This window comes from Arvicanthis niloticus, chromosome 1, assembly GCF_011762505.2.
Source record: "Arvicanthis niloticus isolate mArvNil1 chromosome 1, mArvNil1.pat.X, whole genome shotgun sequence".
In the NCBI taxonomy this organism is placed as follows: domain Eukaryota; kingdom Metazoa; phylum Chordata; class Mammalia; order Rodentia; family Muridae; genus Arvicanthis; species Arvicanthis niloticus.
This window is the reverse complement of record NC_047658.1, coordinates 105498500-105524682: the sequence shown is the minus strand read 5'-3', so window position 1 is coordinate 105524682 and position 26183 is coordinate 105498500.

Sequence of the window (26183 nt, the reverse complement as noted above, 5' to 3'; positions counted from 1 at the left end):
TAGAGAGGCCCCCCCCCCAACCAGTCTGCAGGAGAGTAATTGAAAGGCTTTATTTACACTCCATTTTCCTTGATGACTGCCCTGGGTTTTTTTTTTTTTAGAACCCCTGAAATAATACAGACAAATTAATTAAGATGACAAGCTGAGCATGAATATTACATTGCCTTTGTGGCATCCTGATTTGGATAGACCACTGTAATTTGAATACATTTCATTCCAATCCCAGGAATACTTTTGCAGTCTGTAAGAAGGGGGAACTATGCCTTTGGGACACATTCTGTCTCAGAAAGTAGCCTCTGCCTTGACTGAGTCCCAGGGGCATGTTGAGGAGACCAGGGGCTACATGTCTGTTGTACCTTTTTATTTATTATTTATTTATTTTTTTGACCCAAGAGCAGTCCCAGTTCCTATAGGAAAGGAAAGGGACAAAGCCATCAGCTTTCAGGTCCCAGCTAAGGCCTTCTGCTAGGGACTTAGCATCAATAGACACATGTAGAGGTTTCAGTAAGGGGTGTGGAACCTATCCCTTCCCCGAGAGAGTCTCAGTGAGAGAAGGGAAGGCTGGAAGGATTCTTTTTTTTTTTTTTTTTAGGATGGGCTTTGAAGACTAACTGCATATCTCTGTTCCTCTCAAAGGGATGTCATCTGAAGCCATTTAGAGACACTCATCAAATGAATAGATTAAAAAGATGCATTTCCTTACTGTGGCTCTGCTCCAGAATGAAAGTCCTGTGTGTGTGTGTGTGTGTGTGTGTGTGTGTGTGTGTAGGCTGGAATCGGCCTCAAGTGTCTTTTGTCAAAAGCTGGCCATCTTGGCTTTTGAATTTCTTATTGGTCTAGAACTCGCTCACTGATTGGCTAGCCTGGTAGTTTGGCTAACACTAGTAAATCCTGTTTCTACTTCCCCAGAACTGGAACTGCAAGTGTGTGCCACTTCGTGAAGCTACTTTGCATGATTCTTTTCAAAATTCCTGCCTTTTTTGGTCTAGGAAATGCACTCAGGCTTTCCAGAACTTTCTGGTGACAGACCAGGTAGCACGTTGGTGTTGGGCAATCCTCAGGACTGAACTTCTCCCTGTGGTCACCTACCTTGATGCTTCTTCAATCCAAAAGACCAAGCTGGGTCTGCTCCTCCATAATGGCTTGTAACCTTCATCTGTCTTGTGGTCTCTCAGCAGAGTGAGCCTTGGTGACTTGGTCTTCAGCCCTACTGGCCTAAGTCTCCCTCGCCACCTGCAAATCACCTAACTATAGTTCTGCTTGTACAAGGAGTTTTGGGTTCCTAATTCTGTTCACGTCAGTTTCTGGGCTTCTGGAACTCTCCAAAATGTTTCTTTTAGCCAGGCATGGCAGTTAACACTTATAAACCCAGCTTTAGAGATGCTGAGACTGGAGGTTTCTTTAACTTTGAGGCTAACCTGAACTACATAGAGCTTCAGGCTAGTGTGGGCTATAGAGTGAATTATTGTCTTAAAAAAATGTGATCTTTGCTTTGTGATCAAGTAATATAAGTAAAAAGGTTGATCTCAGTTGTCACTATGATGAGATCTAGAATCACTCCAAAGAAAGATCTCTGGGCATGCACATTTATGGTGAGATTATCTTGATTGGAATAATTGGGGTGGAAAGACCTGTCACCTACTGTGGGTAGCACCATTCCCCAGGCTAGGATCTTGGCCTGTATGAAAAGGAGAAAGTGAACTGAGTACAAGCATTGACTCTGCTCTGTGCCCTGAATGCAGATACAATGCAAGCAGATGCCTCAAGCTCCTGCAAGTTGTGAGCCAAAAAGAACCCATCTTTTCAAAAATTATTTTGTCAGAATATTTTATCATAGCAGCAGGAAAAAGTAACTGTTACAGAAAATTAATACCAGGAAGTAGGGCCTTTGCTGAGATAAGTCTGATTATGTGCATCTTAGACTGTTGAAATTGGTTTGAGGAGGACTGTGGAAGAATTAATAACTTTGGGCTAAAAATTTGAATATTGTAAGCTGAACTTAGCGGGCCATTCTGACTGAAGCTTGGAAGATGTAAATGCTAAAAGAAATGTGGACTATGGATATCCAGCTCTTGAGGCTTCAGAGGGGAACAAGAACTCTATTAGGAATGGGAGTGGGACATGCCCACTGTGGGCATCACCATTTCTGGGCTAGGATCCTAGACTGTATACAAGGGAGAAAGGGAGCTGAATTCAAGCATTCATCAAATTGATAACTTGGTAATCGTGATTCAGTCCTGTCAACTATACACCTACTCTTGTCCTCTGCTGGGCTTACCCAGGATTACCCTCCATCTCACCCACCCAAACCATGTCTGAGCTCCCTGCTTTGGTCATAGGGGATTGAATGGCTGCAGCATGCTATGGTGGTACTTCTCTACATGTCTGGGTGCTCTGTTTGCCTCTACAGATGTGTTTGGGGTGCACACTATGGCAACAGCCCTTGGCTTCTGAGACAGCCTTCTATTTTGTCAGCAGAACTGAAAAACATCATCATGGAAAACAAGAGGCATTTTCAGTTCTTAAATTAGAGAATTTATGCTAATAAATCAAGAGCATCTACTCTAACAACCATTGAAGAAAATGATAATATAATTTAATCTTAAAATATTTCTAATATAATATTATAAAAATTATATTTCAGCTAATATCTGAGTTAGCCTGTTGTGAATGTATGCAAATATCTCAAGAAATATTAATATATACTGCCAGTTTTAGCTAATTAAAGAAACAGTTTTGGGAGGAGCAGCCTCTTGATAATTTAATCACTGTTCATTCTTCCCAGATAATTGTGGTATTTGTTATTAAGTTCTTTCTGATTTTCTACGGAATAAGAAATCTGATATAATCTTTTACCATGTGAGCCAAAAATTAAATTTTATTTAATTGTGAAAATGATTCTGTTCTGAATACTGATAGGCCCGTACCAGGAGCTACCTCTCCCTGGAACTGTTCCCTTTTCATTTAGAGGCCACCACTCTAGTGGCTGGGGTCCCAGATGGCTCTGTGGTCAGCAAGACACAGGTGAGTCACAAGACAAGGGGCCTCTGGGAAAGGGTTCCTTGTGTGCACGACTTATGAGCAATTTAACAATGACATTAACTGCAATATTATTATTAAATGAAAAAGTGGAATGGTCTCAAGTGCAGAACGATAACAGGGTAGTCAAGTAAATGATCATGGGTTCATCCTACCTGTCCTTAAGGCTTGGGTCCTTGTCACTAAATGGGATGGGGGCTTTCATAGTTCCTTATGCTACTGTGCTGACTGTAAAGGGATACAAACACAAGACATAGTTATGTCAGCATGGTCCAAAAGTCCTGTGTAAGGGGCTGGGGAGAAGGCTTGGTCAGTGAAGTGCTTGCTATCCAAGCATAGGGATATGAACATAGTCCCCCGGCACTCGTGTAACAACAGGTGGTGTGACCTCGAAATCCCAGGACTAGAGAGGCAGAGATACTGTGATCCTGGGGGCTTACTGCCCAGCCAGCCTACTCAAATCAGTGATTTTTGAGAAAGATGGCTCCTGAGGACTCCTCTGACCTCCATGGGTACATACATGCATGCCTACATGTGCTAAAACTAAATGTTGACACAAAACAATGCTAAACATTTCTTCCAGAGTGGTTAGATGACATGGGATTGTCATCTTCCTGTTGGCTGTTTTTGTGGCTACTCCTCACGTGACAGATGACCAGTCATTTTAGCTGAGTGAACCAGGGCAAGTGCTCACTGGATAGGGGTATTCTGCTGTCCTCCATGTCAGTATAGGTGGGGGCTAGTTTTAGAGCATGGGTCCATTTCCCAAGGATATTACTTGAGGGGGGAGGGGAGAAGATGACACCTCCAGAGGAGGTGGACAGAACATTAGCTGCCTACAACTTTGGGACATGGCCCAGCCCCTCCCAGCCAAGATGTCCTTCCTTATCTCACCACATTGGCATTAGGGAGACTCAGATATACTGAACAGTCTGGCCAATAAACCTTTTGTCCCTATTTTCTAAATCTTTCTGCAGTAGGTCCCATTTTGTGGTAATATTTTTGCTGTGAATTAAAATTGCATATTGTTGATAACTACCACACCAAGACCTGTGACTTGTGAGTGAGAAAGGACTTCTAATTGCCAGTGTGAAGTTGGACTTTGTCCAGAGCTCCTGTCATCCTGCTCCAGGGTCTTTCAGGTTGACAGGGAGGCTAGAGTCTCCTGTGTCAGTTTCTCATAAACATTTATTATATGAGGTTATAGTCATAAATATGTCTATTTCCTTACCAGGCTGCAGGTTTATTTTGGGTAGAAATTGTACCTTGATTTTTAAGAATGCAGGATCTGGTCTAATGCCAGTTCAGCCACATGATGAATAATGAACCTATGGAGCCAAATTAACTAGTGTGTTTAGTAACTCCATAAAGTAAGTTTTCATGTGAATGAGCAAGCAGATACATGTGTTTAGGAACACACACACACACACACACACACATACACACACACCCATGTTTATCTTCTATCAATTATAATCTACCATTATAGATCAAATAAGGCAGAATGGAGGTACAGTGAGATCAGGGCACCCCATGATGGCTAACATCCTCCAGTTCTCTCACAGTGATCAGAGCCTGTGGATGTGTAGGCAGCAAAGCAGATGTCTTTCTTCTGTGCCACACTTCTTTAAACATACCTGGAGAATTTCCTGAATAAGAAAATGTTTAGGGCCAGTGAGATAGCTTTGCCTGAAAAGGCACTTACCACACAAGCCTAGTAATTTGAGACTGGTACCTGGAGCCCATGTTAAGGTGGAAGGAGAAGACCAACTTCACAGAGTTGTCCTCTGACCTTCACATGAGGACTATGGTACATGAACCCCCAGTTGTAAATAGAGTAAAAATGTATTCATGTTCTTGGGGGGACACAGTTGGTGATGGCCCAGAGTTGTACCCAGCAGACAGTAGGGCTACTGTTGTAGCTGAGGGACCAAATGACTGACTCATGAGTGTGAGTGAAGAGTAAGCTGGAGAAGAAAGTATGTGTCCAGTTCATACCAGCTGAGGGAGGCTGGGAGTGGAGGGATAGTAGTAGTTGGAGTAGAGTTCCACCCACAAGGAATGACTAGTCAGATTTGCCCATGGAGCCCAGGATGCAAGTATTACCTGCGTCAAAGGTCAGGCTAGGTCCAATATGGTGGTTTTATGTGATCTCTCAAAGGTGAGCTGTATGCTGCATGGGGACCTCAGCCTCTGTCACTCGGATGCAGGTTCACTGAAGGAATTCTAGTAATGGCAATGACCAAGGAGTGCATAAGTGAACCTGCATCTCAGCATTGTTTCTGAAGTGCATGGTGTCTTCAGCAGTAAGGACTTAACTTTCATCTCTGGCTGGTAACTGAGGGCAATAGCCATAGGCTGTGTGTTTTGGAAGTTTCTTAGTCATCCGTGGTGGTCAACAACTCAGAAGAGGGCTTATCATGTTTGGTATTGGGGTTTTTGTTAAGTGGTCTTTGGCTATTGGGTATTGAACAGATCTTGGTCATGTGAGGACCTTTTTGTTCCACTGACAACTTGAGCAGATGGCAGGGAGCCTGGCTTAAAGATGCTCTGCAGGATGGAAGAGGAGACTTGGGTGAGCCAAGAGGGGGCACAGGTGAGCTGAGAGGCTTCAGAAAGAAAGAGGGAGGCTGGCTGATGTTACCATTTCCTTTAAAAAGCAGGGAGAGGAGGCACTCAGTTTCCTAGTTGGTAAGAAGCCTACAAAACATTGGTCAGAATCTATTCCTTCTACCGTGGAGACAATGGATGTGTGGAAGACCATGCTGATGAATTCCTCACTTTCTGTAAGAAACGAACTTCCAAGTCCATAGATAGGCTGCCTGTGTCTCCATTGCTGTGGGGAAAAAATCAAGCTCACCAAGTACTGACCTGGAAAAAACAAAGGAAAGAAAGGTTGTCTTTTTCCTCTAAACTACTACAAAGTCCCCAGAAACAATCAGTACAGCAAAGATGTCCTCACTCCTGTCCTTCAGAGGCTTCCCCAAGGTTCAGAGTTTATTAGGTGAGCTTGTCCCTTCCTGATGTTGATGACCAGCCTCACAGAGCCCCAAAGTGCTGAATCTTGAAAAGATTAGTAGTCAGGCTCTAAACAGAGCCAGCCAATACACCTTGTCTTCCTGCACCTTATTCTGTGGTTCTCGACTGGGTGTTTCTGCCTTAGAGACCATCTACAATGTAGGGACACTTTTGGTGGTCAGAGTTGGAGATACCCCTAGCATACAGTGGGTGGAGGTCAGGGACACTGCTAATTTTCAGCCCTACAACCCAGAGTGACCTGGATCCTGAAAACCTGAGAATGATCCAATCTACATTTCTACCTTGAAAATAAGACTCTTTCAAATCTAGACAGAGCCATGTGATTTCCATGCTAAGGTGTGTGTGTGTGTGTGTGTGTGTGTGTGTGTGTGTGTGTGTGTGTGTGTGTTTGGGGTCCATGCTGTGCCATTTTCCAGGCAGCATAGCAATAGCTCAATAATAGTGAGTTCACACATATATCTGCTTGTCTCAGGATGGGACTCCTTCACAAAGCCTCAGGTGCCCTGTCACAGATGAGAACATATAAGCTTTGTAGGCAAACAACTGTCTTGAGTACAGAATAGGGCTCTGTGAGGTTTCCCTGGAGAAAATGGGGTCTTCCTCTGAGGCTGTCACTTAGGCATTGGAGGGAGACAAAGTAGCTCCTTTCCCAGGCTCACAGAAGGCACCTAGCTGTCTTTCAACCCAGCCACATGTACTTTTTGGCTAAAGATAAAATATCCTCCCAGGAAGGTGACAGCTGAGAATCTGCATGTCTAGTTCATGCTGAGCTGTAGACCTGACTTGATGGCCTTAGAAACCACACTTCTCTGAAGAGGTTAGGGGTCTCTAAAATTCACTGTTCTGGAATCTCATGAGGGGTCATGTTTGGGATCACTCCTCGTAAAGAAGACAGATCCAGCTGAGATTTGCTGGTGCTGGTCACTGCTTCTATGAAAGGCTTCTTCTCATCTTTTGAATGGATGAGGTAGCCTTCAGGGTCTACAGATACCAGTCTGTTGCAGCATTTGACCTCATCAGCCATTGAGTAGCTGTGTTCCAAGGAGAAGTGTGGGACTTCGCTGTTAGAGACAGGCTGGGGAAAGGGAGTTATGTGTGAGGTTATAAAGTTTCACTGAGTGCCCAGGGAAATGGATGGTATCTGCTTGTGCAACTGATTGGCCTCAGTCATTACGTGGGAAATTCTATTCAGTAGACACTGAGATGTTGACATAGGAATGCATTGGTTCTTGTTCAAGTGAATGGAATCTGACACAGAAAAAGACACTGATGGGGAGTTATGTCTATACAATGCAGTAGCATGTGAGTATGTCCAAAGAGTCTACTCCCTGGGCCAAAGATTTACAACAAAAGCTTTTGATGTTACTAGTGTCAGGATGCTGGTGTGTTTCATGTGTATATACCTGTGGTTGGGCCCTGGATCTAAGGGAGCATTGTGAGGGTATGACAATCTTATCAATAGGCAAGGACAAGCTCTACCCTTGGATGGGTTTGCCTAGGGCCACCTCAGTTTTAGTGCTTGCTGAGAATCTGGGGGATAGGCCACGAGTCCAGACTCACACTACTCCTTTTGGGGAAAGCCATGGATGTTGGCCACTGGCTCTGTGAACTTGCCTCCCTGGGCATCCCTGGAAAATGATGGTTGTCCCAACACTCAAGTGAGAGTGTTTGCTGTCAAGACAGCATGTGGGTCAGACAAGAATCCCTCCAAAGGATCCTTAGTGTCCCTTAGGAGATCAGCAGGAGCTGGAGGAACCCTGTGTGGTAGTAAGAGAAAGCCAGGCAGAGAGAGGCTTTCTGAATCGGTTGGCCTGATAGCTCTATAGGTCATGAAAACGCCATTGCCTGTCATCAAGCTAAGTGGTCATCATGAAGATGCTGAATATACCAGAGGGAGCCAAAGCTCCTGTAAGGTCATAGGGGGAGCAGACGGTTGTCCCTCCCCAGTTGACAGATGGTGGACACATTTGTGTGTTTATTAGGTCACTTTTCTTGTCCTCATACCCTAAGTTTTTGCTGCTTCTGCTCCAATCTGCTCTTAGACTTGAGCCCCTGCCCATGATTCTTACTCCCAACCCCCTACACTTGCAGCCTGTGCTTCAGGCAGGTGCACCTCTTGGCTGATGAGGGTAGAATGGACAAAAGAGACAATGGCCTGTGTATATGTAGGAAACTAAACTCTTCCCAAAGCCAGCACACTATCTGTAGTAACCAACTAACAACCAACACACTGTCCTCAGCCTTTAGCTGTCAATAACTATTGGAGGAAATGGCCAGGATTTCACCAATGACTGCTTGTCCCTGATCTATGCCCCAGGTCAGCTCAGGATCATTCTGAGAAAGCCAAGAGTACCTGCCTCAGTGTCTACTCAGTGTGCCTGTTGTACATCTACGTTCAGGGACTCGGTGACTCCCATCTCCTTTGTAGCTCCCCATCCCTCTGTTGTGAATCTCAGTCACACACAGCTTACTTATGAAGCCTGCTATCCTCATGTGAGGTCCCACTCCTGCCTGCACACCAGGGTCTTAGGGATCCTCAGTTGGGGAAGCTCGCTTGTTGCAGTACCCTGGAGCCAAAAGACTTCTTGTCTGAGGACCCTCATGGTGATGTGTCACTCTCTTGGGCCACAAGAGAAGACAGGATGAGTACTGGGGTTTAGGTAGGGAGACTCCAGCTCATGCACCTAGGCTATCTGCTGATTGGAGGTAGGGAAGAGGAGCTGGTTTGTTTTCACTACTTCCTGGGCTTTAGGACAGTCCTTTACCCTCGCTAAGGGAAGATGTTGCTGGCTGGCTGTTCATGATGGTTTTAGAGACAAGTCAATAAATAAAACAGGCAAAGTTATCCATGGCACTCTGCAGCTGCTGCTGGGAAGTTTGTGCTGGTGGGTGCTCTGGCTATTTTTAGCCTTCTGCAAGGCCTGCTGCGAGTTCCTTTGCATTTTGCCTTGTAACAATCCAAGTGGCTGAATAAAGATACCTCAATAGCATTTATAAACTAGGATCGTCTGGAGGAAAATCACTGAGGTGTCATCTTCAGAAAGCCTTTTAGGTCAGACATGTGCTTTCTTTGTTGAATTTTGCTCTGGGCTGGTCAATGGCCCGGGCAAAGCAGCAGCTACCCCGGTCTTGGAGATACAGGAAGCATCTCTGGGAGGTCAGTGGGCTTGGGCTGTAGGCTGGAGTGGGACTCTGGGTGAGCTGGAGTCTGGGGTCTGTCCCTGCAACTGCAAAGCCTGGTGAGAAAGACCTGGCCAGCTAGCAAAGGGTCATTGCCTTGCTCTGCTCAGGTGTCTTGTGACAGTGCAGCCTAGGACACCAAGTAGCTCTCACCCGGGAAGAGTCCCTTTTGGGTTCTTCCAAACCTTATGTTGTCTAAAGTCTTCCTTATTATCCCAGTCCTCAAGCTAGCCAAGGAACCAGAATCTCTAAGTTGTGATAGAGTCCCTGACTCCTGAAGCTCTCAGAGCTTTCCAAAGAGGCAGAACCTGTCTCCTCTGGAATTCTCCAAGTTCACTCCATTATCTTACAGGTTCTTCCTATTCCTGGTGACACAGGGATGCTGTTGCCATGCCTTCCCTTTAAAGTAAGGACTCACTTGATACCACTTGTCCCAGAAGCAAGGGCATTTAAGTCTGATACAGGCCTTTGTGTGGTAGCTCATGAACACAAGTTCCAACAAGGATTATCTCCTGTCTCTTGCCCCTCACCCTCCCTGGTGGATGGAGGATGTACATTCTCAGGTAAAGTTTCGCCAGAAGAAAGCTCCCAGATTCTCTCCTCGGCTTCTCTCAGCCTTTGTCTCCAAAGAGGACCTGTGCACTTGGGCCTCCTCTGAGCACGCCCAAGCTCCCTGTAGAGAAAGCAACTTGTGTTCATCCCACTGGGGCCAGAGGGCATAGGCATGTAACACCAAACCCTCTTTTGCTGTTGTAGCTATTTTTGAGAGAACTGAGCTAGCAAAAGCATTCTAATTTTCTAGTCACTGAGATAAAAATATGAAACCCAAGCTCTGAATGACATTTGAAGCACCGTTACATGTCAAACCCTAGCATAATCATATTTCCAACCCACACCATGGTGGGGTAAAACAGTTGGATATCCAGAGTGGTAATTCCTGCAGCTTGGTCATCTGGAGGGATGGAGGAACCTCAGAATGCAGCCTGAGGAGACTTACACAGCAATATATTTCTGAGGAAAGTTATTAAAATATTGACATTTCATCTGCAGAGGCGTACCCCTCAGCCATCCTCCAAACAGCCCTCACACGGGGCTAATTTAATTACCCTCAATCTACACCGGCTCTCCATCAATAGAATCCTTCCAAAAACTACTGCAATATGTACCGTTAGTTTAGGAGGTTTCCTGGAACTAATCTCAAGTTTCTGATAGGCTTCGAAAGGAAATTCTCACTCTGAAAACAAATGGAGCTGAGCCTGGTGTGTGATGGAGTGCCGTTCGCAGTGGCAGCAGTGGCAGCAGTGCGCGCTGCCCAGCAGCCCTCCTAGAAACACAAAGTCAAAGCCGCGTGGGCCCCAGGTGTCTGGGCCCAAGGCAACTCCGAGTGCAAACTACAAAGAGCTGTTGTGAATTTTTCTCCCTTTCCCCAAAGCATCTTTGATGCCATAATTGGGGTCATTTGTCTTCCTGGAGGGCTTTGTGTGAGGCTGGTATCTTCCCCCACTGCAGGTGAAGCAAAGCTGAGCTGAGCTGAGCTGAGCTGAGCTGAGCATTTGATGGATCTAATGGAGGGAGCTGGGCTGCCTGTGAGTTCAGTCCTCAAAGGCAGGAGACATTGTGCTTCTGAGGGAAGTTGGCTAGCTAGTGTGAAAGTCTGTGCTTGTGCGCATGAGCACATGTGTGCATGTGTCTTTGTGCTGTGTGTGTGTGCGTGTATATTTGTACATTTGCCTGAGAGCAAACATCTTTCATGAGTGCTGTGGTTTGAATATAAAATGTTCCCTTACAAGCTCATAGTTTGAACACTTGGTCCCAGCTAGTGGGCCTCCCACTGTTTGGGGGTGGGGGTGTCTATGAAACATTGAGGAGGCAGAGCTTAGCTGGAGGAGGGGAGTCCTTGGGGGACAGGCTTATGGATTGTAGACCAGCTCTGTTTCCAGCCCAGCCTTTGCTTTGCTTTCTGGTCTAGGGGATTTGAAGCTGTTTCCTGCTTCTTCCTCATGGGTGGCACCATGTCTTCTTCATCGTGATGGACTGTATCCCTTTAAACCAGGAGCTCAAATAAGCCTTTCTTCCCTGAAGTTGTTTCTGCTAGGTACTTTGCTCACAGTGAGACATGACTAACACAATGTTAAACAAGAATGGCACTTTTTTCAAGAGAGAGGCATGAGAGACGTGTTTGTAGAGAACACAAGTAGCTCTCAAGGTTTTCACTCAGAGTGGGCTTCTTAACCCAAGCCGTTTTGAGCTGAGTAATTCTTTGTGGAAGGACCCTTTAGGGAAATCCTGGACAGATAGAGATTTATGGAGAAGGGAGAGCATGAGCCAGCATCCCCAGATCTTGGCAGGTAGGCAGGGAAGGCCTATTCAGTAGGTCACTTGTCACGAAGCTAAATGTCCTCAAAGGGTTGGAGCCTTGGTGTCTCCTGCTGCACCCATCCCAAGGCTACTGTCTGCCCCTTGCTATGTGTTACTACTGTGTCCCTTGAGGCCACAGAGTTCTAGTAGGTGCCATTTTTCATCATGTGCATCTATTGAAGAACAGTAGGACCCCTAGCTAGTTGCTGCTCATTCTCTGCGTACTTAGAGGTGACCCTCTGTTCCAACTCAAGGGACACACCATTCTTAGACTATAGGAGGTCCAACCAGGACATGGGAAAACCTTACTCTCAGACTGGTCCCAGGGCCAGACAGGACAGAAGAAGCTTCATGTTTTCTGGCAGGCTAGGTCTCAGGTCTCTTTAGGAACAAACAGTATCAATATGTATCCAGGGCCCATCCTCTGTCTCCCAGGGCCCTCTAGTGGGGCATGGTGGATGAATGCCTGACAATCATATTTAGTTTTGTGCATGGACATGAATGCCTGCCTAGAAACCTCTGGGACCTGACAGTTTGAGGAAGTGCTTCAAGAATGACGGCGGCTCTTCTGATTTTGGGTCTCCTTCTACTGCCATGGTAGGGGACATTCTACCCATCATACCTGCTGGGAATTTTTGCAGAGCTCCTAAGGCAGGAATGGAAAAATGTGTTTCAAACAAGGACCAGAATTCACTGTTCATTATCCAGCCTTCTTGATGCTGATGAATGTAGAATTCCCAAACACTGACATCATCATTGACCTGGGAAGCTTTGTCCAATACCAGGGGCAGAGGCAGAGGCAGAGGCAGAGGCAGAGGCAGAGGCAGAGGCAGAGGCAGAGGCAGAGGCAGAGGCAGAGGCAGAGGCAGAGGCAGAGGCAGAGGCAGAGGCAGAGGCAGAGGCAGAGGCAGAGGCAGAGGCAGAGGCAGAGGCAGAGGCAGAGGCAGAGGCAGAGGCAGAGGCAGAGGCAGAGGCAGAGGCAGAGGAGGCAGAGGCAGAGGCAGAGGCAGAGGCAGAGGCAGAGGCAGAGGCAGGCAGTGGTGACCATCCATTTGACTGGCACATAGTGGGATTGCAGAGGGAACCTGCTTAACATATGTCTAAGGCCAGTTTGTGTGTGTGTGTGTGTGTGTGTGTGTGTGTGTGTGTGTGTGTATCACCAAGTTCCCTCAAACCATAAGCTTATAACACAGCCACCTACCAGGGTAAAGCCCTAAGGTCTCACTCTCTGGCTCTTTAGCTTCCATGCTGGGCATAGGTGTTCTGAAGCCTCATGGCCTAATGAGTGGAGCCTCTGTGTGTAACCTCCCTTCATCCTGGCCCGACTGCTTCGGATGCTGCTGGTGCTGTGTTAACCGAAGCCCCCCCCCCCCCCCAAGCCACAGCTGTTTTGATGACTTGCAGACTGACTGACTGAGGAGAACTGTGATGATGGGGAGTTGGAATGCTGCAAATCAAGGGCCAAAATAAATTTGAGTTATCTTTAGTCCTGGAAGATTTCTGGAGAGCCACTGGTCTCCAGTCCATGTTGAAATGCCTAAGAAGCTGGGTTCTGATATCAGTGGAGGGATGCAGCAGCAGCAGCAGCAGCAGCAGCAGCAGCAGCAGCAGCAGCAGCTATAACAGGACAAACACACTAGCAAGAAGCAAAGGCAGGCAGGAAAAAGCAGCATTGCTCCCTCAACCTCAGGTTTCTTTCTATGTGGGGTGTGCTGGAAGGTTCTGTCCCCTCTGGAAGAAGGGTCTCCCCCTACCTTGGGTAGTCTTCCTAGCAACTATCCTCCCAGCCTAGCCTAGATATGTGCCTCTTAGTTGATTCTATATCCAATCTACCTGACACCAAGATTAACTCTCACAATCCCCTTAATAGCCACTCCTGGCTATTCTCTGTGTCTGACCTGCTGTCTTTGAGACTATCAGGTAAAACCTTTGGAATATATGAACTTAGAAAACAGTTAGCTTCCACCCACTGAAGCTAAGGATGTTATATTGTCTGAAATCTATAGCAGAGATTTCCCCGCTCTTCTATAAGCCATGCACCTGGTGTCCCCACCAACGACTTTTGCTTGATGCATTGATTTATGACTTTATTTTGCTCTGTTACTATAAAAAGCTCACACAACCAGTTTCATAGAAAAAAAAAAAAAAACATGTCATTTGGGTCAACCTGAATCCATGTATTTGGGCCATGATCACTCAAAATGGGCTCAGGATAAACTCTTACTCTCTCTGGCTCCAGGAGCGAAAGCTGGGTTGGCATCTGCACCTGCTCCATGCTCCTGAGGGCCGGGACTAGCTGCTCTGCCCATCTTCTCTGAGTCCTCACACCTTCATCAGAGGCTTATTGCCCTTCTTTCTATCTGGATCCCTCTGCTGTCAACTCTCCCTGCAAGTGGACAGATGGGTTTCTGGCCAGGCCAAACTGAGTAGCTCTCAGGCTACACTGTCCCTCCCCCATTCTTTATGTCCTGCTCTTGAGAAGCACACAAATTTCCTAGTCTGCTTTGCAGGTAGGTTATATGTGTTCAGCCTCACGGTCTCTGCTTCCAGCCCATGGCAAATGTTTCCTTCCCACACCTTCCTGGTCTGTGCCTGGGCTATAGCCCATGGTGTGACCCTGCTGGTGGTTTGATGTCTCAGGATGACCTCTTTTCCTGTGAGCTTCTGGAGGATGGCACAGGAGCTGTGCCTTGTCTGTGTCCTGGTGAGCCTGGCAAATAGCTGAGCCCCAGAATTATCTCAGGAAGCAAGCAGGCAGGCAGGCAAGCAAGGTATTCTTAAGAATCTCAGGCCTTGGAAGGAAGAAGCTGTCCATCAGGTAGGATAGGTGGTCCCTGTTTACAGTTACAGAAGATCACAGAACCAGAGGCTTCCAGGACCTGCAATGTGGCTCCAGGGTGACCTGGTACTCATGTCTGAGTCTCTAGCTCAGGCTAACACGTGGGCTTTAACTGGTTCCTCTGCTACCTCTACATCATCAGGTTAAGTGTCCCCAATAGGGCCATTATGGATGATGTTAACATTATTAGAGAGACAAAAATTCTAAGTGTTACTTTGAAGGAAATGGTAATTTGGGTTTACAGACAGAAATCATTCATTTCAGGAAATCAATGTGTTCCTGGAGGAGAGAGAGGCTGGTTGGCAGGAATACAGGAATCGATCCTGGCTGATGGAGGGAGAGGGCACTGGGCAGGTGGGTAGAGTTTGGTGAGAAGGTTAGGATACCACAGTCTGCACCAGAGGATGCATCCTGGTAAATATGCCGTTAGGTGTAGCGAGGCTTCGAGTGAGCAAGTTGCTATTTAATCATGGTGATTGCAATTCTACAGCACATGTTGATTGCAATTCTACAGCACATGTTTTATTACTATTAAAAAGCCCCCTCGTCTCTCAAGCATGAAAATGAACCCATTTACACAGCCCTGGACCACATCCAAGGGCTGTTCCAGTGTCCATGGTCTCCTAGGGAACGTCATTGCCTCTTCCAGGGCCTCTCACGACCAACACAAAACTGCAGTAGAGTTGGCTCCCTGAGCTTTCAGTTCCTTACTAGGGAGAGATAGCATTGCCAATACCCACGTAGTTTCCAGAAATGAAATGTATGTGTAAGCTCTGTTAGGTGCCAATGACCAACTTAAAACCATCACAAAGCAGTCGGCAAAAAGGCCTTGCATCCTCTGCAGAGGCTTCCTCCAGTACCAGTAACTGGCACAATGAACTCTTATGCAAACTGGCCCTGAGACTTCATGGCCACTAATGAAGGTTATGTGCCAGTGGGGACAGCCTCATCTACATATGCATCATGCCTCATTTGCATGCACATTGCTTTTTGCATCTGCTTAACTTCTGGGCCAGGCTCAGCCCTAGCTTGGTGCTGAGAAAGGGGGCACTCTGCTGGTAGGTACCCTCACCATCCCCCAGTGTTACTTTGCAGCCACTCTTGGTACCTGGGCTCTTCTGCTTGTCCTCTTCCACTGAGACCAGCACACTTAAAACAGGACCAGTGTGGGAGAGATAGACTCATCACTTTAAGCGCATGTGGAATGAAAGTGACTAAAAGGTAAAGTGTACCTAATCCAGGACGAATGTGTGTTTCTAATGATGCCAGGGGCTTGGTGGCCAGTGAGCAGGCAGGGAGCTCACTACCTGTGAAGGAGCCCTTGCAGTGCCAGCCTCTCCTGTCCTCTTTGGTGATCAGTCAACAGGGCGCCCCCTGCAGGGATTGGATTCCATGTTAGTTTATTACAATGTTTTTCTTTTAAAAATTGTGTGTGTGAGAAAGACAGAGACAGTGATAGAGAGAGACATAGAGAGTGGTAGAGACCAAGAGACAGAGAGAGACCGAGACAGAGGCAGAGGCAGAGACAGAGAGGCAGAAACATAGAAACAGAGTCAGAGTCAGAGTCAGAGTCAGAGTCAGAGTCAGAGTCAGAGTCAGAGTCAGAGTCAGAGTCAGAGAGTCAGAGAGTCAGAGAGTCAGAGAGTCAGAGAGTCAGAGAGTCAGAGAGTCAGAGGGGCAGAGGGGCAGAGGGGCAGAGGGGCAGAGGGGCAGAGGGGCAGAGGGGCAGAGGGGCAGAGGGGCAGAGGGGCAGAGGGGCAGAGGGGCAGAGGGGCAGAGGGGCAGAGGGGCAGAGGGGCAGAGGGGCAGAGGGGCAGAGGGGCAGAGGGGCAGAGGGGCAGAGGGGCAGAGGGGCAGAGGGGCAGAGGGGCAGAGGGGCAGAGGGGCAGAGGGGCAGAGGGGCAGAGGGGCAGAGGGGCAGAGGGGCAGAGGGGCAGAGGGGCAGAGGGGCAGAGGGGCAGAGGGGCAGAGGGGCAGAGGGGCAGAGGGGCAGAGGGGCAGAGGGGCAGAGGGGCAGAGGGGCAGAGGGGCAGAGGGGCAGAGGGGCAGAGGGGCAGAGGCAGAGAGAGGCAGATGTAGAGAGAGGCAGATGTAGAGAGAGGCAGAGAGGCAGAGAGGCAGAGAGGCAGAGAGAGGCAGAGGCAGAGGCAGAGGCAGAGGCAGAGGCAGAGACAGAGAGGCAGAAACATAGAAACAGAGTCAGAGTCAGAGTCAGAGTCAGAGTCAGAGTCAGAGTCAGAGTCAGAGAGTCAGAGAGTCAGAGGCAGAGGGGCAGAGGGGCAGAGGGGCAGAGGGGCAGAGGGGCAGAGGGGCAGAGGGGCAGAGGGGCAGAGGGGCAGAGGGGCAGAGGGGCAGAGGGGCAGAGGGGCAGAGGGCCAGAGGGGCAGAGGGGCAGAGGGGCAGAGGCAGAGAGAGGCAGATGTAGAGAGAGGCAGATGTAGAGAGAGGCAGATGTAGAGAGAGGCAGAGAGGCAGAGAGGCAGAGAGGCAGAGAGGCAGAGAGAGGCAGAGGCAGAGGCAGAGGCAGAGGCAGAGGCAGAGGCAGAGGCAGAGGCAGAGGCAGAGGCAGAGGCAGAGGCAGAGGCAGAGGCAGAGGCAGAGGCAGAGGCAGAGGCAGAGGCAGAGGCAGAGGCAGAGAGGCAGAGGCAGAGGCAGACAACCTCCTCAGGGATATTATCTACCTCTTAGAGAGCTGCAGTGGGCTAGCAAGTGATACGTGTATCAGACAGGGTTTTCATTGGGCTGAGGCTTACCAATACAGCTAGGCTAGCAGGCCGGTTGGATCTACTTGTCTCCACCTCCCCAATGCTGGGCTTATATGCTTGACTTTTCACATGATTTTTGGGTCTCAAACTCAGGCCCTTATGCTTGCAAAGTTGGAGCTTTACTGACTGACTATTGCTTCAACTCTGTTACAATGCTTTTCTCAAAGAAGAACTCAAAAGATTATTTCAAAAAGGGTAATTTCAATACCAAACATTGCCTTGGTGATGCCCTGCCTGGGATATCTTAATGATTTCTTGTATTTCCCTAAGCATCAGTGCTGTGGTGGAGTCTAGGAGCCCTCTGTGACTTGTGGCAGAGAGATAAGTTCTCCACAGGGTGTTCACACCAGGCTGGAGGGAACCAAGGGGATGTCTAAAGATAATCTCACACTTGACACATGAAAGAGCTGGCAGATCCATTTGCATTTATTGCGTTGTTTATTCGAAATCTGAAGACATCTGCAGAAGCAAGGCAGCAGGCAGGGGGAGCCTGGAACTTACCTGGAGACCTTGTTTCTACCTATAACACACCAAGAATGGATTCAGTCTAAAGGATTTAGAAGAGAACTAGTGCTAAATCAGGAGGGTTGAAATGACTTCAATGGTCCCTTTACGATACTGGAATCTAAACTTTAACAAAGACAATACCTTATTGATGAATAGATCTGATGGGACCCAATGAAACAAAACAGGGAGTTTATTACTATAGGATCAATAGCAGTGTGCTGTGAAATATGTGTGTCGTTCCCTATGAATAATGGCTGTGTGTGGAGCAGGGCCACAGGCATGCATCCTGCAGACCTGTTTTGGTTCCGGATGGCTGTGTATTCAGGGAGATGAGGGGAAGAGCATTGCTATTCTGCAGAGACAAGGTGAAGAATCGTTCCATCTCTATTGCTTGCACTTCTCTGTAGATCTGAGGGTGATGTATGCTAAGAATGGGCTTGAAGCTTGATCATATAGGACAAAGGTCTGGGCAAGAGCTTTCTAGCTCTGTTGTTTGGGGAGCCCTGACAGACCCCAAGTTTATATCCTAGTGGCATGATGGCAAGGAAAGTTGGTGAAGCATGCTCTACCTGAGACCCCAGGATGTGACTCAGATCTTCACATGCACCTGCCAAACTCTTCTTCACTGTGTAGGTAATGAACAGATAAGACAACTTGAAATCACAGGGGCTGGGTACCTTGTCCAAAATCCCACAGCCAATCAGAGGCAGAGATAGAAGGAAAATGAGCCCCTTCATCCTGACATAGGTTGACCTCATGGCTCTGCTTGACCTTTGAGGCCACTCAAATGAAATGCTCAGTGAGGATTAGAAGGGGTGTCTGCAAGGTCAATGCTCATGTGAGCCCAATTTGAGCAGAAAGTAAAAGAGTGCATGCGTAAGAATAATTAGCTGAGTTTATGAAGTTGGGTTTGGATCCTTTCTCAGCAGGAATGTCATCCACTTGAAGACAAGGTTGTACTTGCTGCTTCTCTGCCCCCAGAACCTGGCCTGGGCCTTGGCAAAGGAGCGGCATTCAGCAAAGGTTGATACTAGGCATAGTGAGGTGTAGTCAAAAGATCCTGAAAAGAAGACTTATCTAGAAAGCTGTTTCTCATTCCTGGCATGCACCTTCAATAAAGGCCATGGTTGTTGCAATGGTGTGTACATTTTCTGTGTGTTAAGTGAGACTTGGTTCCCAGCCCACAGGACTGCAGGGAGAGGGTGGGTCCTATGAGAAGTGTAGATAACCAGGAGGTCTTTAGGTCATTGGTAGCATACTGTTGAAAGTATAGTGGACGCCAGTTCCTTCATCTGGGAAAAAGAACTTCAACTGAGATTTTTTTAAAATCAGATTTCTTTGATTAATGGTTGGTGTGGGAGGGTTTAGCTCACTTCGGGTAGTGCCACCTCTGGGCAGGTAGTCCTGGGCTGTGTAAGACAGCAGGTTGAGTAAGCAAGTAAGCCGTATTCTTCCATGGCGTCTGCTTGAGTTTCTGCCTCCAAGGTTCTGCCCTTCTTTCCAAGTTCCTGTGTTGGCTTCATTCAATGTTGGATTGTGAGTGGGAACAGTAAGATGAAATCACCATGTTCCTCACAAGTTGCTTTTGGTTAGTGTTTTATCACAATAACAGACAGCAAAGTAGAAAGCCAGTAGTGAGCAGCCTTCCTCCTCCATGCAGTCCTGTGGTCCTGACTTGTTGCAGGCCCCAAACTACAAGGCCAAGTAACCATGGACTGATACCTTCAAATAAACCCTTTCTCTTTGTAAGTTGATCACCTCAGGTTTTATTTTGTAAATAGTGGCTGAAGGTTGACTACTAGTTACTGTTAGTCAAGTACTTTCCCCCCTACTGTGGTACATTTCTGTAGTTTCACTAATGGTGACCTAGAACTTTGATTCCACCATTTCATCTGAAAGTGCTGTGTTGCTTGTCTTACAGAGGTGGTTTCTTCTTGCTGAAGCACATCCTCTAGTAGTTCTCTTGTGGGGTTCTGGATGGAAACTCTGCATGATTCCTGCCCTGTAGCACGGATGGGATTCATTCCACCCAGTAGCCATCTCGGCTGCTGCTGGAGGTCTGCAGCTGCTCTGGTGATGCATTGATGTTCACTTTGGTGGGTCTGCCTTTGCTCTGGTAACAGAACTATACCATTTGCTTGGAAATAGAGAGGCTGCCTCAAGGCTGGTCTTCTGGGGTGGGTCCTGTATCCAGGTGCATTATCAATCACCAGGAATCACATGGTGGCTAGAATTGCCTCTACCTCTCAGAAAGCAGACATTGTATGTGTGCTGTTGACAATACATTGCCCTCTTAGTGCATGAGTTCCCTCATGTTCTAGAGTTTCTCACGACTGCCCTCATTCTCCTCCAGGGAGCTATAGTCTCTCAGTGCTTTCTTTCCTCAGCCTTATGCATCCTGGTCCCTAATCTTCCCATTCCATCATCCCAGGCCTTGCTTCCTGCACAAGGTCTGTTTACATTGCCTGGACTTGCTGTCCTATCCATGCAAGTTTTGGCACCTGGACCTTCTGTCTGGGTCTCTACCCTTCACCTAAGCTATGTATTTAGTTTCCTTTGCTTGGGGTTTCTCGATACGAAACAGGCTGCAAAATTGCCCCATGTTCTTCCCCTTTCCCGGTTCATATCTCCAGCCCTTGGGATTGTTAGGTGGTGTGATAGATGTTATCACACACACAGAGCAGTGGAACAGACACACTTTTCTGTGCTTTTAATTCAAACCACTTGACATGAGTCTGGTCAGGTCTCCCAAGAATGAAAAGCCTGAAGAAGAGAGCTGAGGTCTGTTGGTACATTTGTGTAGCTATTTTATTGGGTTCTTATATTTACTACCTACCGTTCCAACCCTTATTCCACCATAATCCCTTCCCCCCCCACCCCTAACACTAGGTAGGAGGGGAAGAAGTTTAGAGAGGAAAGAGGGCATATATCTCTTTAGACTACTTCTTGCTGATTTGGGGCATTGGGTTCCTTGGGGGAAGTACAATTGTTATCTATAGAATATCTCCACATTTTTGTTCTCATCTCTTTGCTCTTGAACATTTGATAAACCCCAACAACAGGAACCACCAGGAACCAGCAGCTGGGGGGTAGCAGTCACCACAAGCCCTCTCCAGGCTCTCCCCAGAATTCTGGGTGTCCCCAGAATTAATCTGGCAGCTGGCAAAAATCATACCCTTGCTAGTGTATGAGGCAAAACACAATCATCTGCTGTGAAGCAGCCTCTTATCCTACACATGGGATTAAAACAAAAACATATTCACGTAACATAAGTGGATTTTTAAAGAAACCAACACTCTCACTACAGAGGATCCTGGCCATCAGCCTGTAATACCAGCACACATTTGATAGGGTCATTCAAGGTCTCACAGAGCTGATTACCTGCCTTCTGGAAGCAGACACAGGAAGGAGCCAGTGGAAGGAAGATGCCTGGCTGCTCACTGCACAACAAGCTCTGAATCACGAGTTTGTCACCTGCCAAAGATGGGGAATTCGGCTACGTAAGCAATATACATGGTGACCAGCTTAAAAATATCTATTTTATCTCCATTCTAGATATATCTAGAACTGGTGAAATTCTAGGATGAAAGTCACTTGTTCTTGGAACTTTGAGCGACTTGCTCAGTGGGCTTTACTTTCCCCTTTGCTGCGGGGAGGAGTTAGTCTGGTGTGAGTGTCACTGCTTCCCAATGTGTTGGGATGGGGTGATTTCATGCTTTTCTTATTTTCTGAGTTTACACTTATGCATTAGGGTGTGGGTTCTGTATTTATAACTGGTTGGGATTCAAGGATATTTTAGCATCTGATAATTACATCTTTCACAGTCTTGGTGAATTATCAGCTGTTATCTCTTCAAACGTGGCCTCTTTTCCATTTTTTTCTCTACTTCCTTTTAAAATCCAAGCACATGCACTTAGACATAGCTGCAGTATGCCTGCCTTTCCCTTTCATGCTTCTGCCGTTGTGTGTCTCTGGGACACTTTTTTGGATAACTTCTGGCATGCCCATCTCATTCCCTCTTAAACTCAATTCAATATGCTTCTACTTCACTCATATTTTACTGGTTTTATTATTTTTCAAATCATCTTGTTCTCTGTTAATATATGTATGCTTCTTTCTTAAACGTCCTTTAAAATTTTAAAACATACTAAAAGTTTAATATTGCATGTCTGATATTTCCAATATCTAAAGTCTTACTGAATCTACTTTTGTGCTCTTCCTAATCACTTATGATAATCTATTCCTGTATGCACTGTCAGAACAGCCCCTCTTCCCAACTGCAAGTGCTCCGAGAGTTGGGTTAAAATTGGGTTCCTCCAGAGAGAATTAAAAAAAAAATTATTTTCACATTTATTTGTTTATTTGTGTGTGTGTCTCTATGTGTTTGTGTCTGTCTGTCTGTCTGTCTGTCTGTCTGTCTTTCTCTCTTTCTGTGTGTGTGTGTCCATATGTCTATGTGTCTGTGTCTATGTGTGCATGAAGCATAGTGCACATATGGAGGCCAAAAGACAATCTGTAGGAATTAGTTCTTTTATTTCACCACATAGATTTACTGAGTTAAACTCAGTTGTCAGGCTGGATCAAATGCTTTTATCAGCTGAGCTGTCTTGTGGTCTTCCAGAGAGAATCTCCCATCCCCACTCCCCCTTCTCCCCCTGGTTTGGTTCACAACCTTGGGGACCCAGCCAGTGGCCTGGATTCTTTTCATTTTCTGATTCTGTTTCCATGGGTATTCTGGCCATGCTTTTAGATTAAGATTTTAACACCATGCTGGCTCTTTACAGTCAGTCAGGAATGTGGTGGTGGTGGTGTGTCACTGAAGCAGAAATCTGTGCCCTCTTCCTCAATACCACGGCAACAGTTTCTTCTTTAGACTTCTGCTTTTGGGGCCCATTTCTAGGGTGAGCGACTCTCTTGGTTTTCATTGATCTTTGTTGTTTTGTGTCCTCTCTTACCATGCCTTTCACCCCTTACCTCTTTGTAGTGGCTTAGCTGTGACCTTCTGACTGTAGCCAGCTTGTCTTGGGATGGTAGCACTGTGGCCTAGACATCTATCCCAATGCCACCAGTAGTGATTTGCTCACTACTGATGTGTCATTCCCATGTGTCACAGCTCCTTGTTCTAACCCGGAGCTATGAATACTGAATTAAATGGACACCAGCAGCTACAAAGGTTGGGAAGCCTGTGATGGGAGCTTGGACCATTGCCTCCCATCCTGGGTGATTCAGTATATTTACTGGTCTTATCAGACCATAGAGTTTTAGTCCCATGGTCCTGCAGGCTTGTGACTTCTCAGCTCTGAGCAGCAATATTTTCCTCCCTGCTCCTCATCTTTGGAAAGCAAGGTACATTACATCTTTTGTGGTTTTACTTGTGCCTGCAGCAGAGGAGGTACTGGAAGTGAAGACAAGAGCATCACTCTGACTACAGGTTCAAAATAAGATCTGAAAGCTACATTGGTAGCTGTTGCCTTGTGGGCAGAACCATTCCCATATGGGTTCATTCCTCCCGGAAGAGACCTTTATGCCACTGGTGAGAAGAGGGGCCTGCAATTTCTGTGCAAATCCTGGTTCTCTTGCTTGATAACTGTAATCACCAGCAAATTGCCTACTTGGGACAAATTCCTGTCACATTCTGAAAAAATCAGTCAGCAAATATCTCCTGAGAAGCAGATGTGTAGGGGGTGCGGGATGGCGTGAAGAAGCCCTACCTGATAGGTAGCTGTGTGCATGTTAGGCAGCTTGAAGAAGGGACACAAGGTTTATTGATCAGCTGACCTTGACTTGGGGATATTCTCTTGGATTATCCAGGTGACCTGCAGTATTACATGGGTCCCTACAGATGGAAAATGGAGCAGGAGAGCCAGTCATTTTCAGAGCAAGGTAGGGTTTACTGTGTTGCTGCCTCTGAAAACAGAGACAAGTGACCCTGAGCCAAGAGGTGCAGTGACCTCTGCAGGCTGGAGAAGGCACATGCTGGATGATGCCAGGGAAGCCTCTAACAGACGTTGGGTCTCCAGCACTGGGAGATAGTAGTCTGTGCAGAGTTGGTTATATCAGCTATAGATATCATGTACTGCCTTCAATAGCAAATCACGAAGCCAACTGAGCTATGTAATCTGATTCTTTGGTCCATCTTGGCCAGTAAGGCCATGGGAGCACCTTTCTACAGATATTCACTTCCAGAGCAGATGTTCCCCACTGGTCCTCTGAATACCCAGAGGGCTTAAGTGCCCAAATGCTGTCAACAGAAATCCAGCTCAGGTAGCTGTCCTTGGACTATGTGATTTTTGTCCAAGACAGAGGACTAGAGGACCAGCCCACATTTGACAGTGTGGCTGTGGGGCCTGAAGCTCTGGTGAGGACACTCAGACAGAAAAGCTACCTCTTGCAGGAAGCACAGTAGAGTTGAAGGCCAGCCCAGGGGATGTCTTGGTTCAGAATATGTATGTGGTGTGTGTGCATGTATATTTTCTGTATATGTCTGTTGTGTGTGTTATGGATATACTGTGTACACATACACACATATGTGTACTTGTGCTATGTGGTACATATATGCATGCTTGATATATATGAGTATTGTATTATGTACAGATACAGTATGACATGATGTGTATTATGTGTGTACATATGTTTTATGTTTATTGTACATGTGAAGACACATGTGATCTATATAGTGTTCATGTGCATGCATGATATATATGTATGCATGTGTTACATGTATGGCTGTATATATGTGATATGTTTTAAGTATGTGTATCTGTCTGTTATATATTGTTTTGTGTTGTGTTTTGAGACTAAGTTTCTCTGTGTAGCTGTGGCTGTCCTGGAACTCAGTCTGTAGACCAGGCTGATCTTGAACTCAGAGATCCACCTGACTCTGCCTCCTGAGTGCTAGAATTAAAGTCATGCACCACTACCATCCAGCTGTTATGTATTTGTTATTATGTGTATATTGTGTGCATATATTATATATGTTTGTATACACATATCTGTGTGCGATATTGTTTGTGTGTTTGGTGTATGCATAACTGTTGTGTAGGGGTATGTGTGTTGTATATAGATGTGTGTTTTAAAGCTGCTTATATCTGGAACATGGAGCCCTCTGAAAGAGGAACTTGTCTTTCTTGCCATGGCTGTGCTCACCTCTTCCCTCTTCTCAATTCCACTCATCTCAGGGCTGCACACATGCATACACTAAACACACCCACTCCTAAAAACATCCACTCAAGCATTTATTCATTATGTGATCAGCACTTGGTAAGCACCAACTATGTATATAGCAAGCACTTTGCAGGAGCTGGGGTGAAATAGTGGGCCAACCAGCTGCCTCTCTGCCTTTGCATCAGCCTGTAGTGGGAGGAGAGCAGGCAGTCATGTGGGGCCTGTGTAGTCCCTTGTCCAGGAGCTGCAGGCCCTAGAAGAAGCAGTCTCTTCTTGGGGTTTGGCTGAAGGAGGATAGCAGGTATTAGTATATAGGGACCAGGATTCCAGTGGGGAAAAAATGTTTTAAAAGAGACGGTGGCTGCAGTGGCCAAATATGTCTGTATGAGTTCCTGATGTTCTGGTAATCAGAGCATCAGCCACCTCCCCTGAAGTTCCTCTCCTATCTACACTGACAGCTTTGTTCAGATAGGCACTGTGCACTGACTGAGGGATTGACTCCCTATTCTTGGTACCCGACTTACTTATGTTTCTGTTGCTGTGATAAAACACTGTGACCAAAAGCTTATACTTCCACATCACAGTCCATCATTAGAATAAGTCAGGACAGGAACACAGGGAAGGAACTGAAGCAGAGGCCATGGAAGATCATTGCTTACTTGGTTGCTTCTCATGGTCTGATCAACCTGCTTTCTTATACAGCTCATCTCAGGACCACGTGCCCATGAATAGCACTGCCCACAGTGAGCTGGGCCTTCCCATATTAATCCTTTCATTTTTTTTAAATGGCATACAGACTTTAACCACAGACTTATCTGGTGGAGGCATTTTCTCAAGTGTGTTTCCTCTTCTTAAATGACTCTTGCTTGCGCCAATTTGACAAAAAAAAAAAAAAAAAAAAAAAAAAAAAAACAAAACAAAAAAAAAAAAAACAACAAAAAAAAAAAACAAAACTAAGCAAGACAGTCCCCTTCATGCCTGTGTGCCCTGGAGAAGATAGAAGAATGGCCAACCCATGGGAATGGGAGTGTCTACTCACATCCCTCTTCTGCAGAAAAGTTAAATGAAACGGAGGGATCCCTCAGTGCTAGCAAAGGCCTGCCGTTCTGAGCTGTCTTTGCCATGCCGTGATGACAAAGGCTGTGAACTGGATTTTTATCATCACAATAAAGCTGGACTGGGCTGGCTTTCTGGTGTCCCTGGTTATTATTTATGTTATTGTCATCTGTCCTCTCTCTGTCCCATCATGCTTTGTGAAGGTGGGAAGCTCCCCTCCTGCTCCAAGTGTCCCA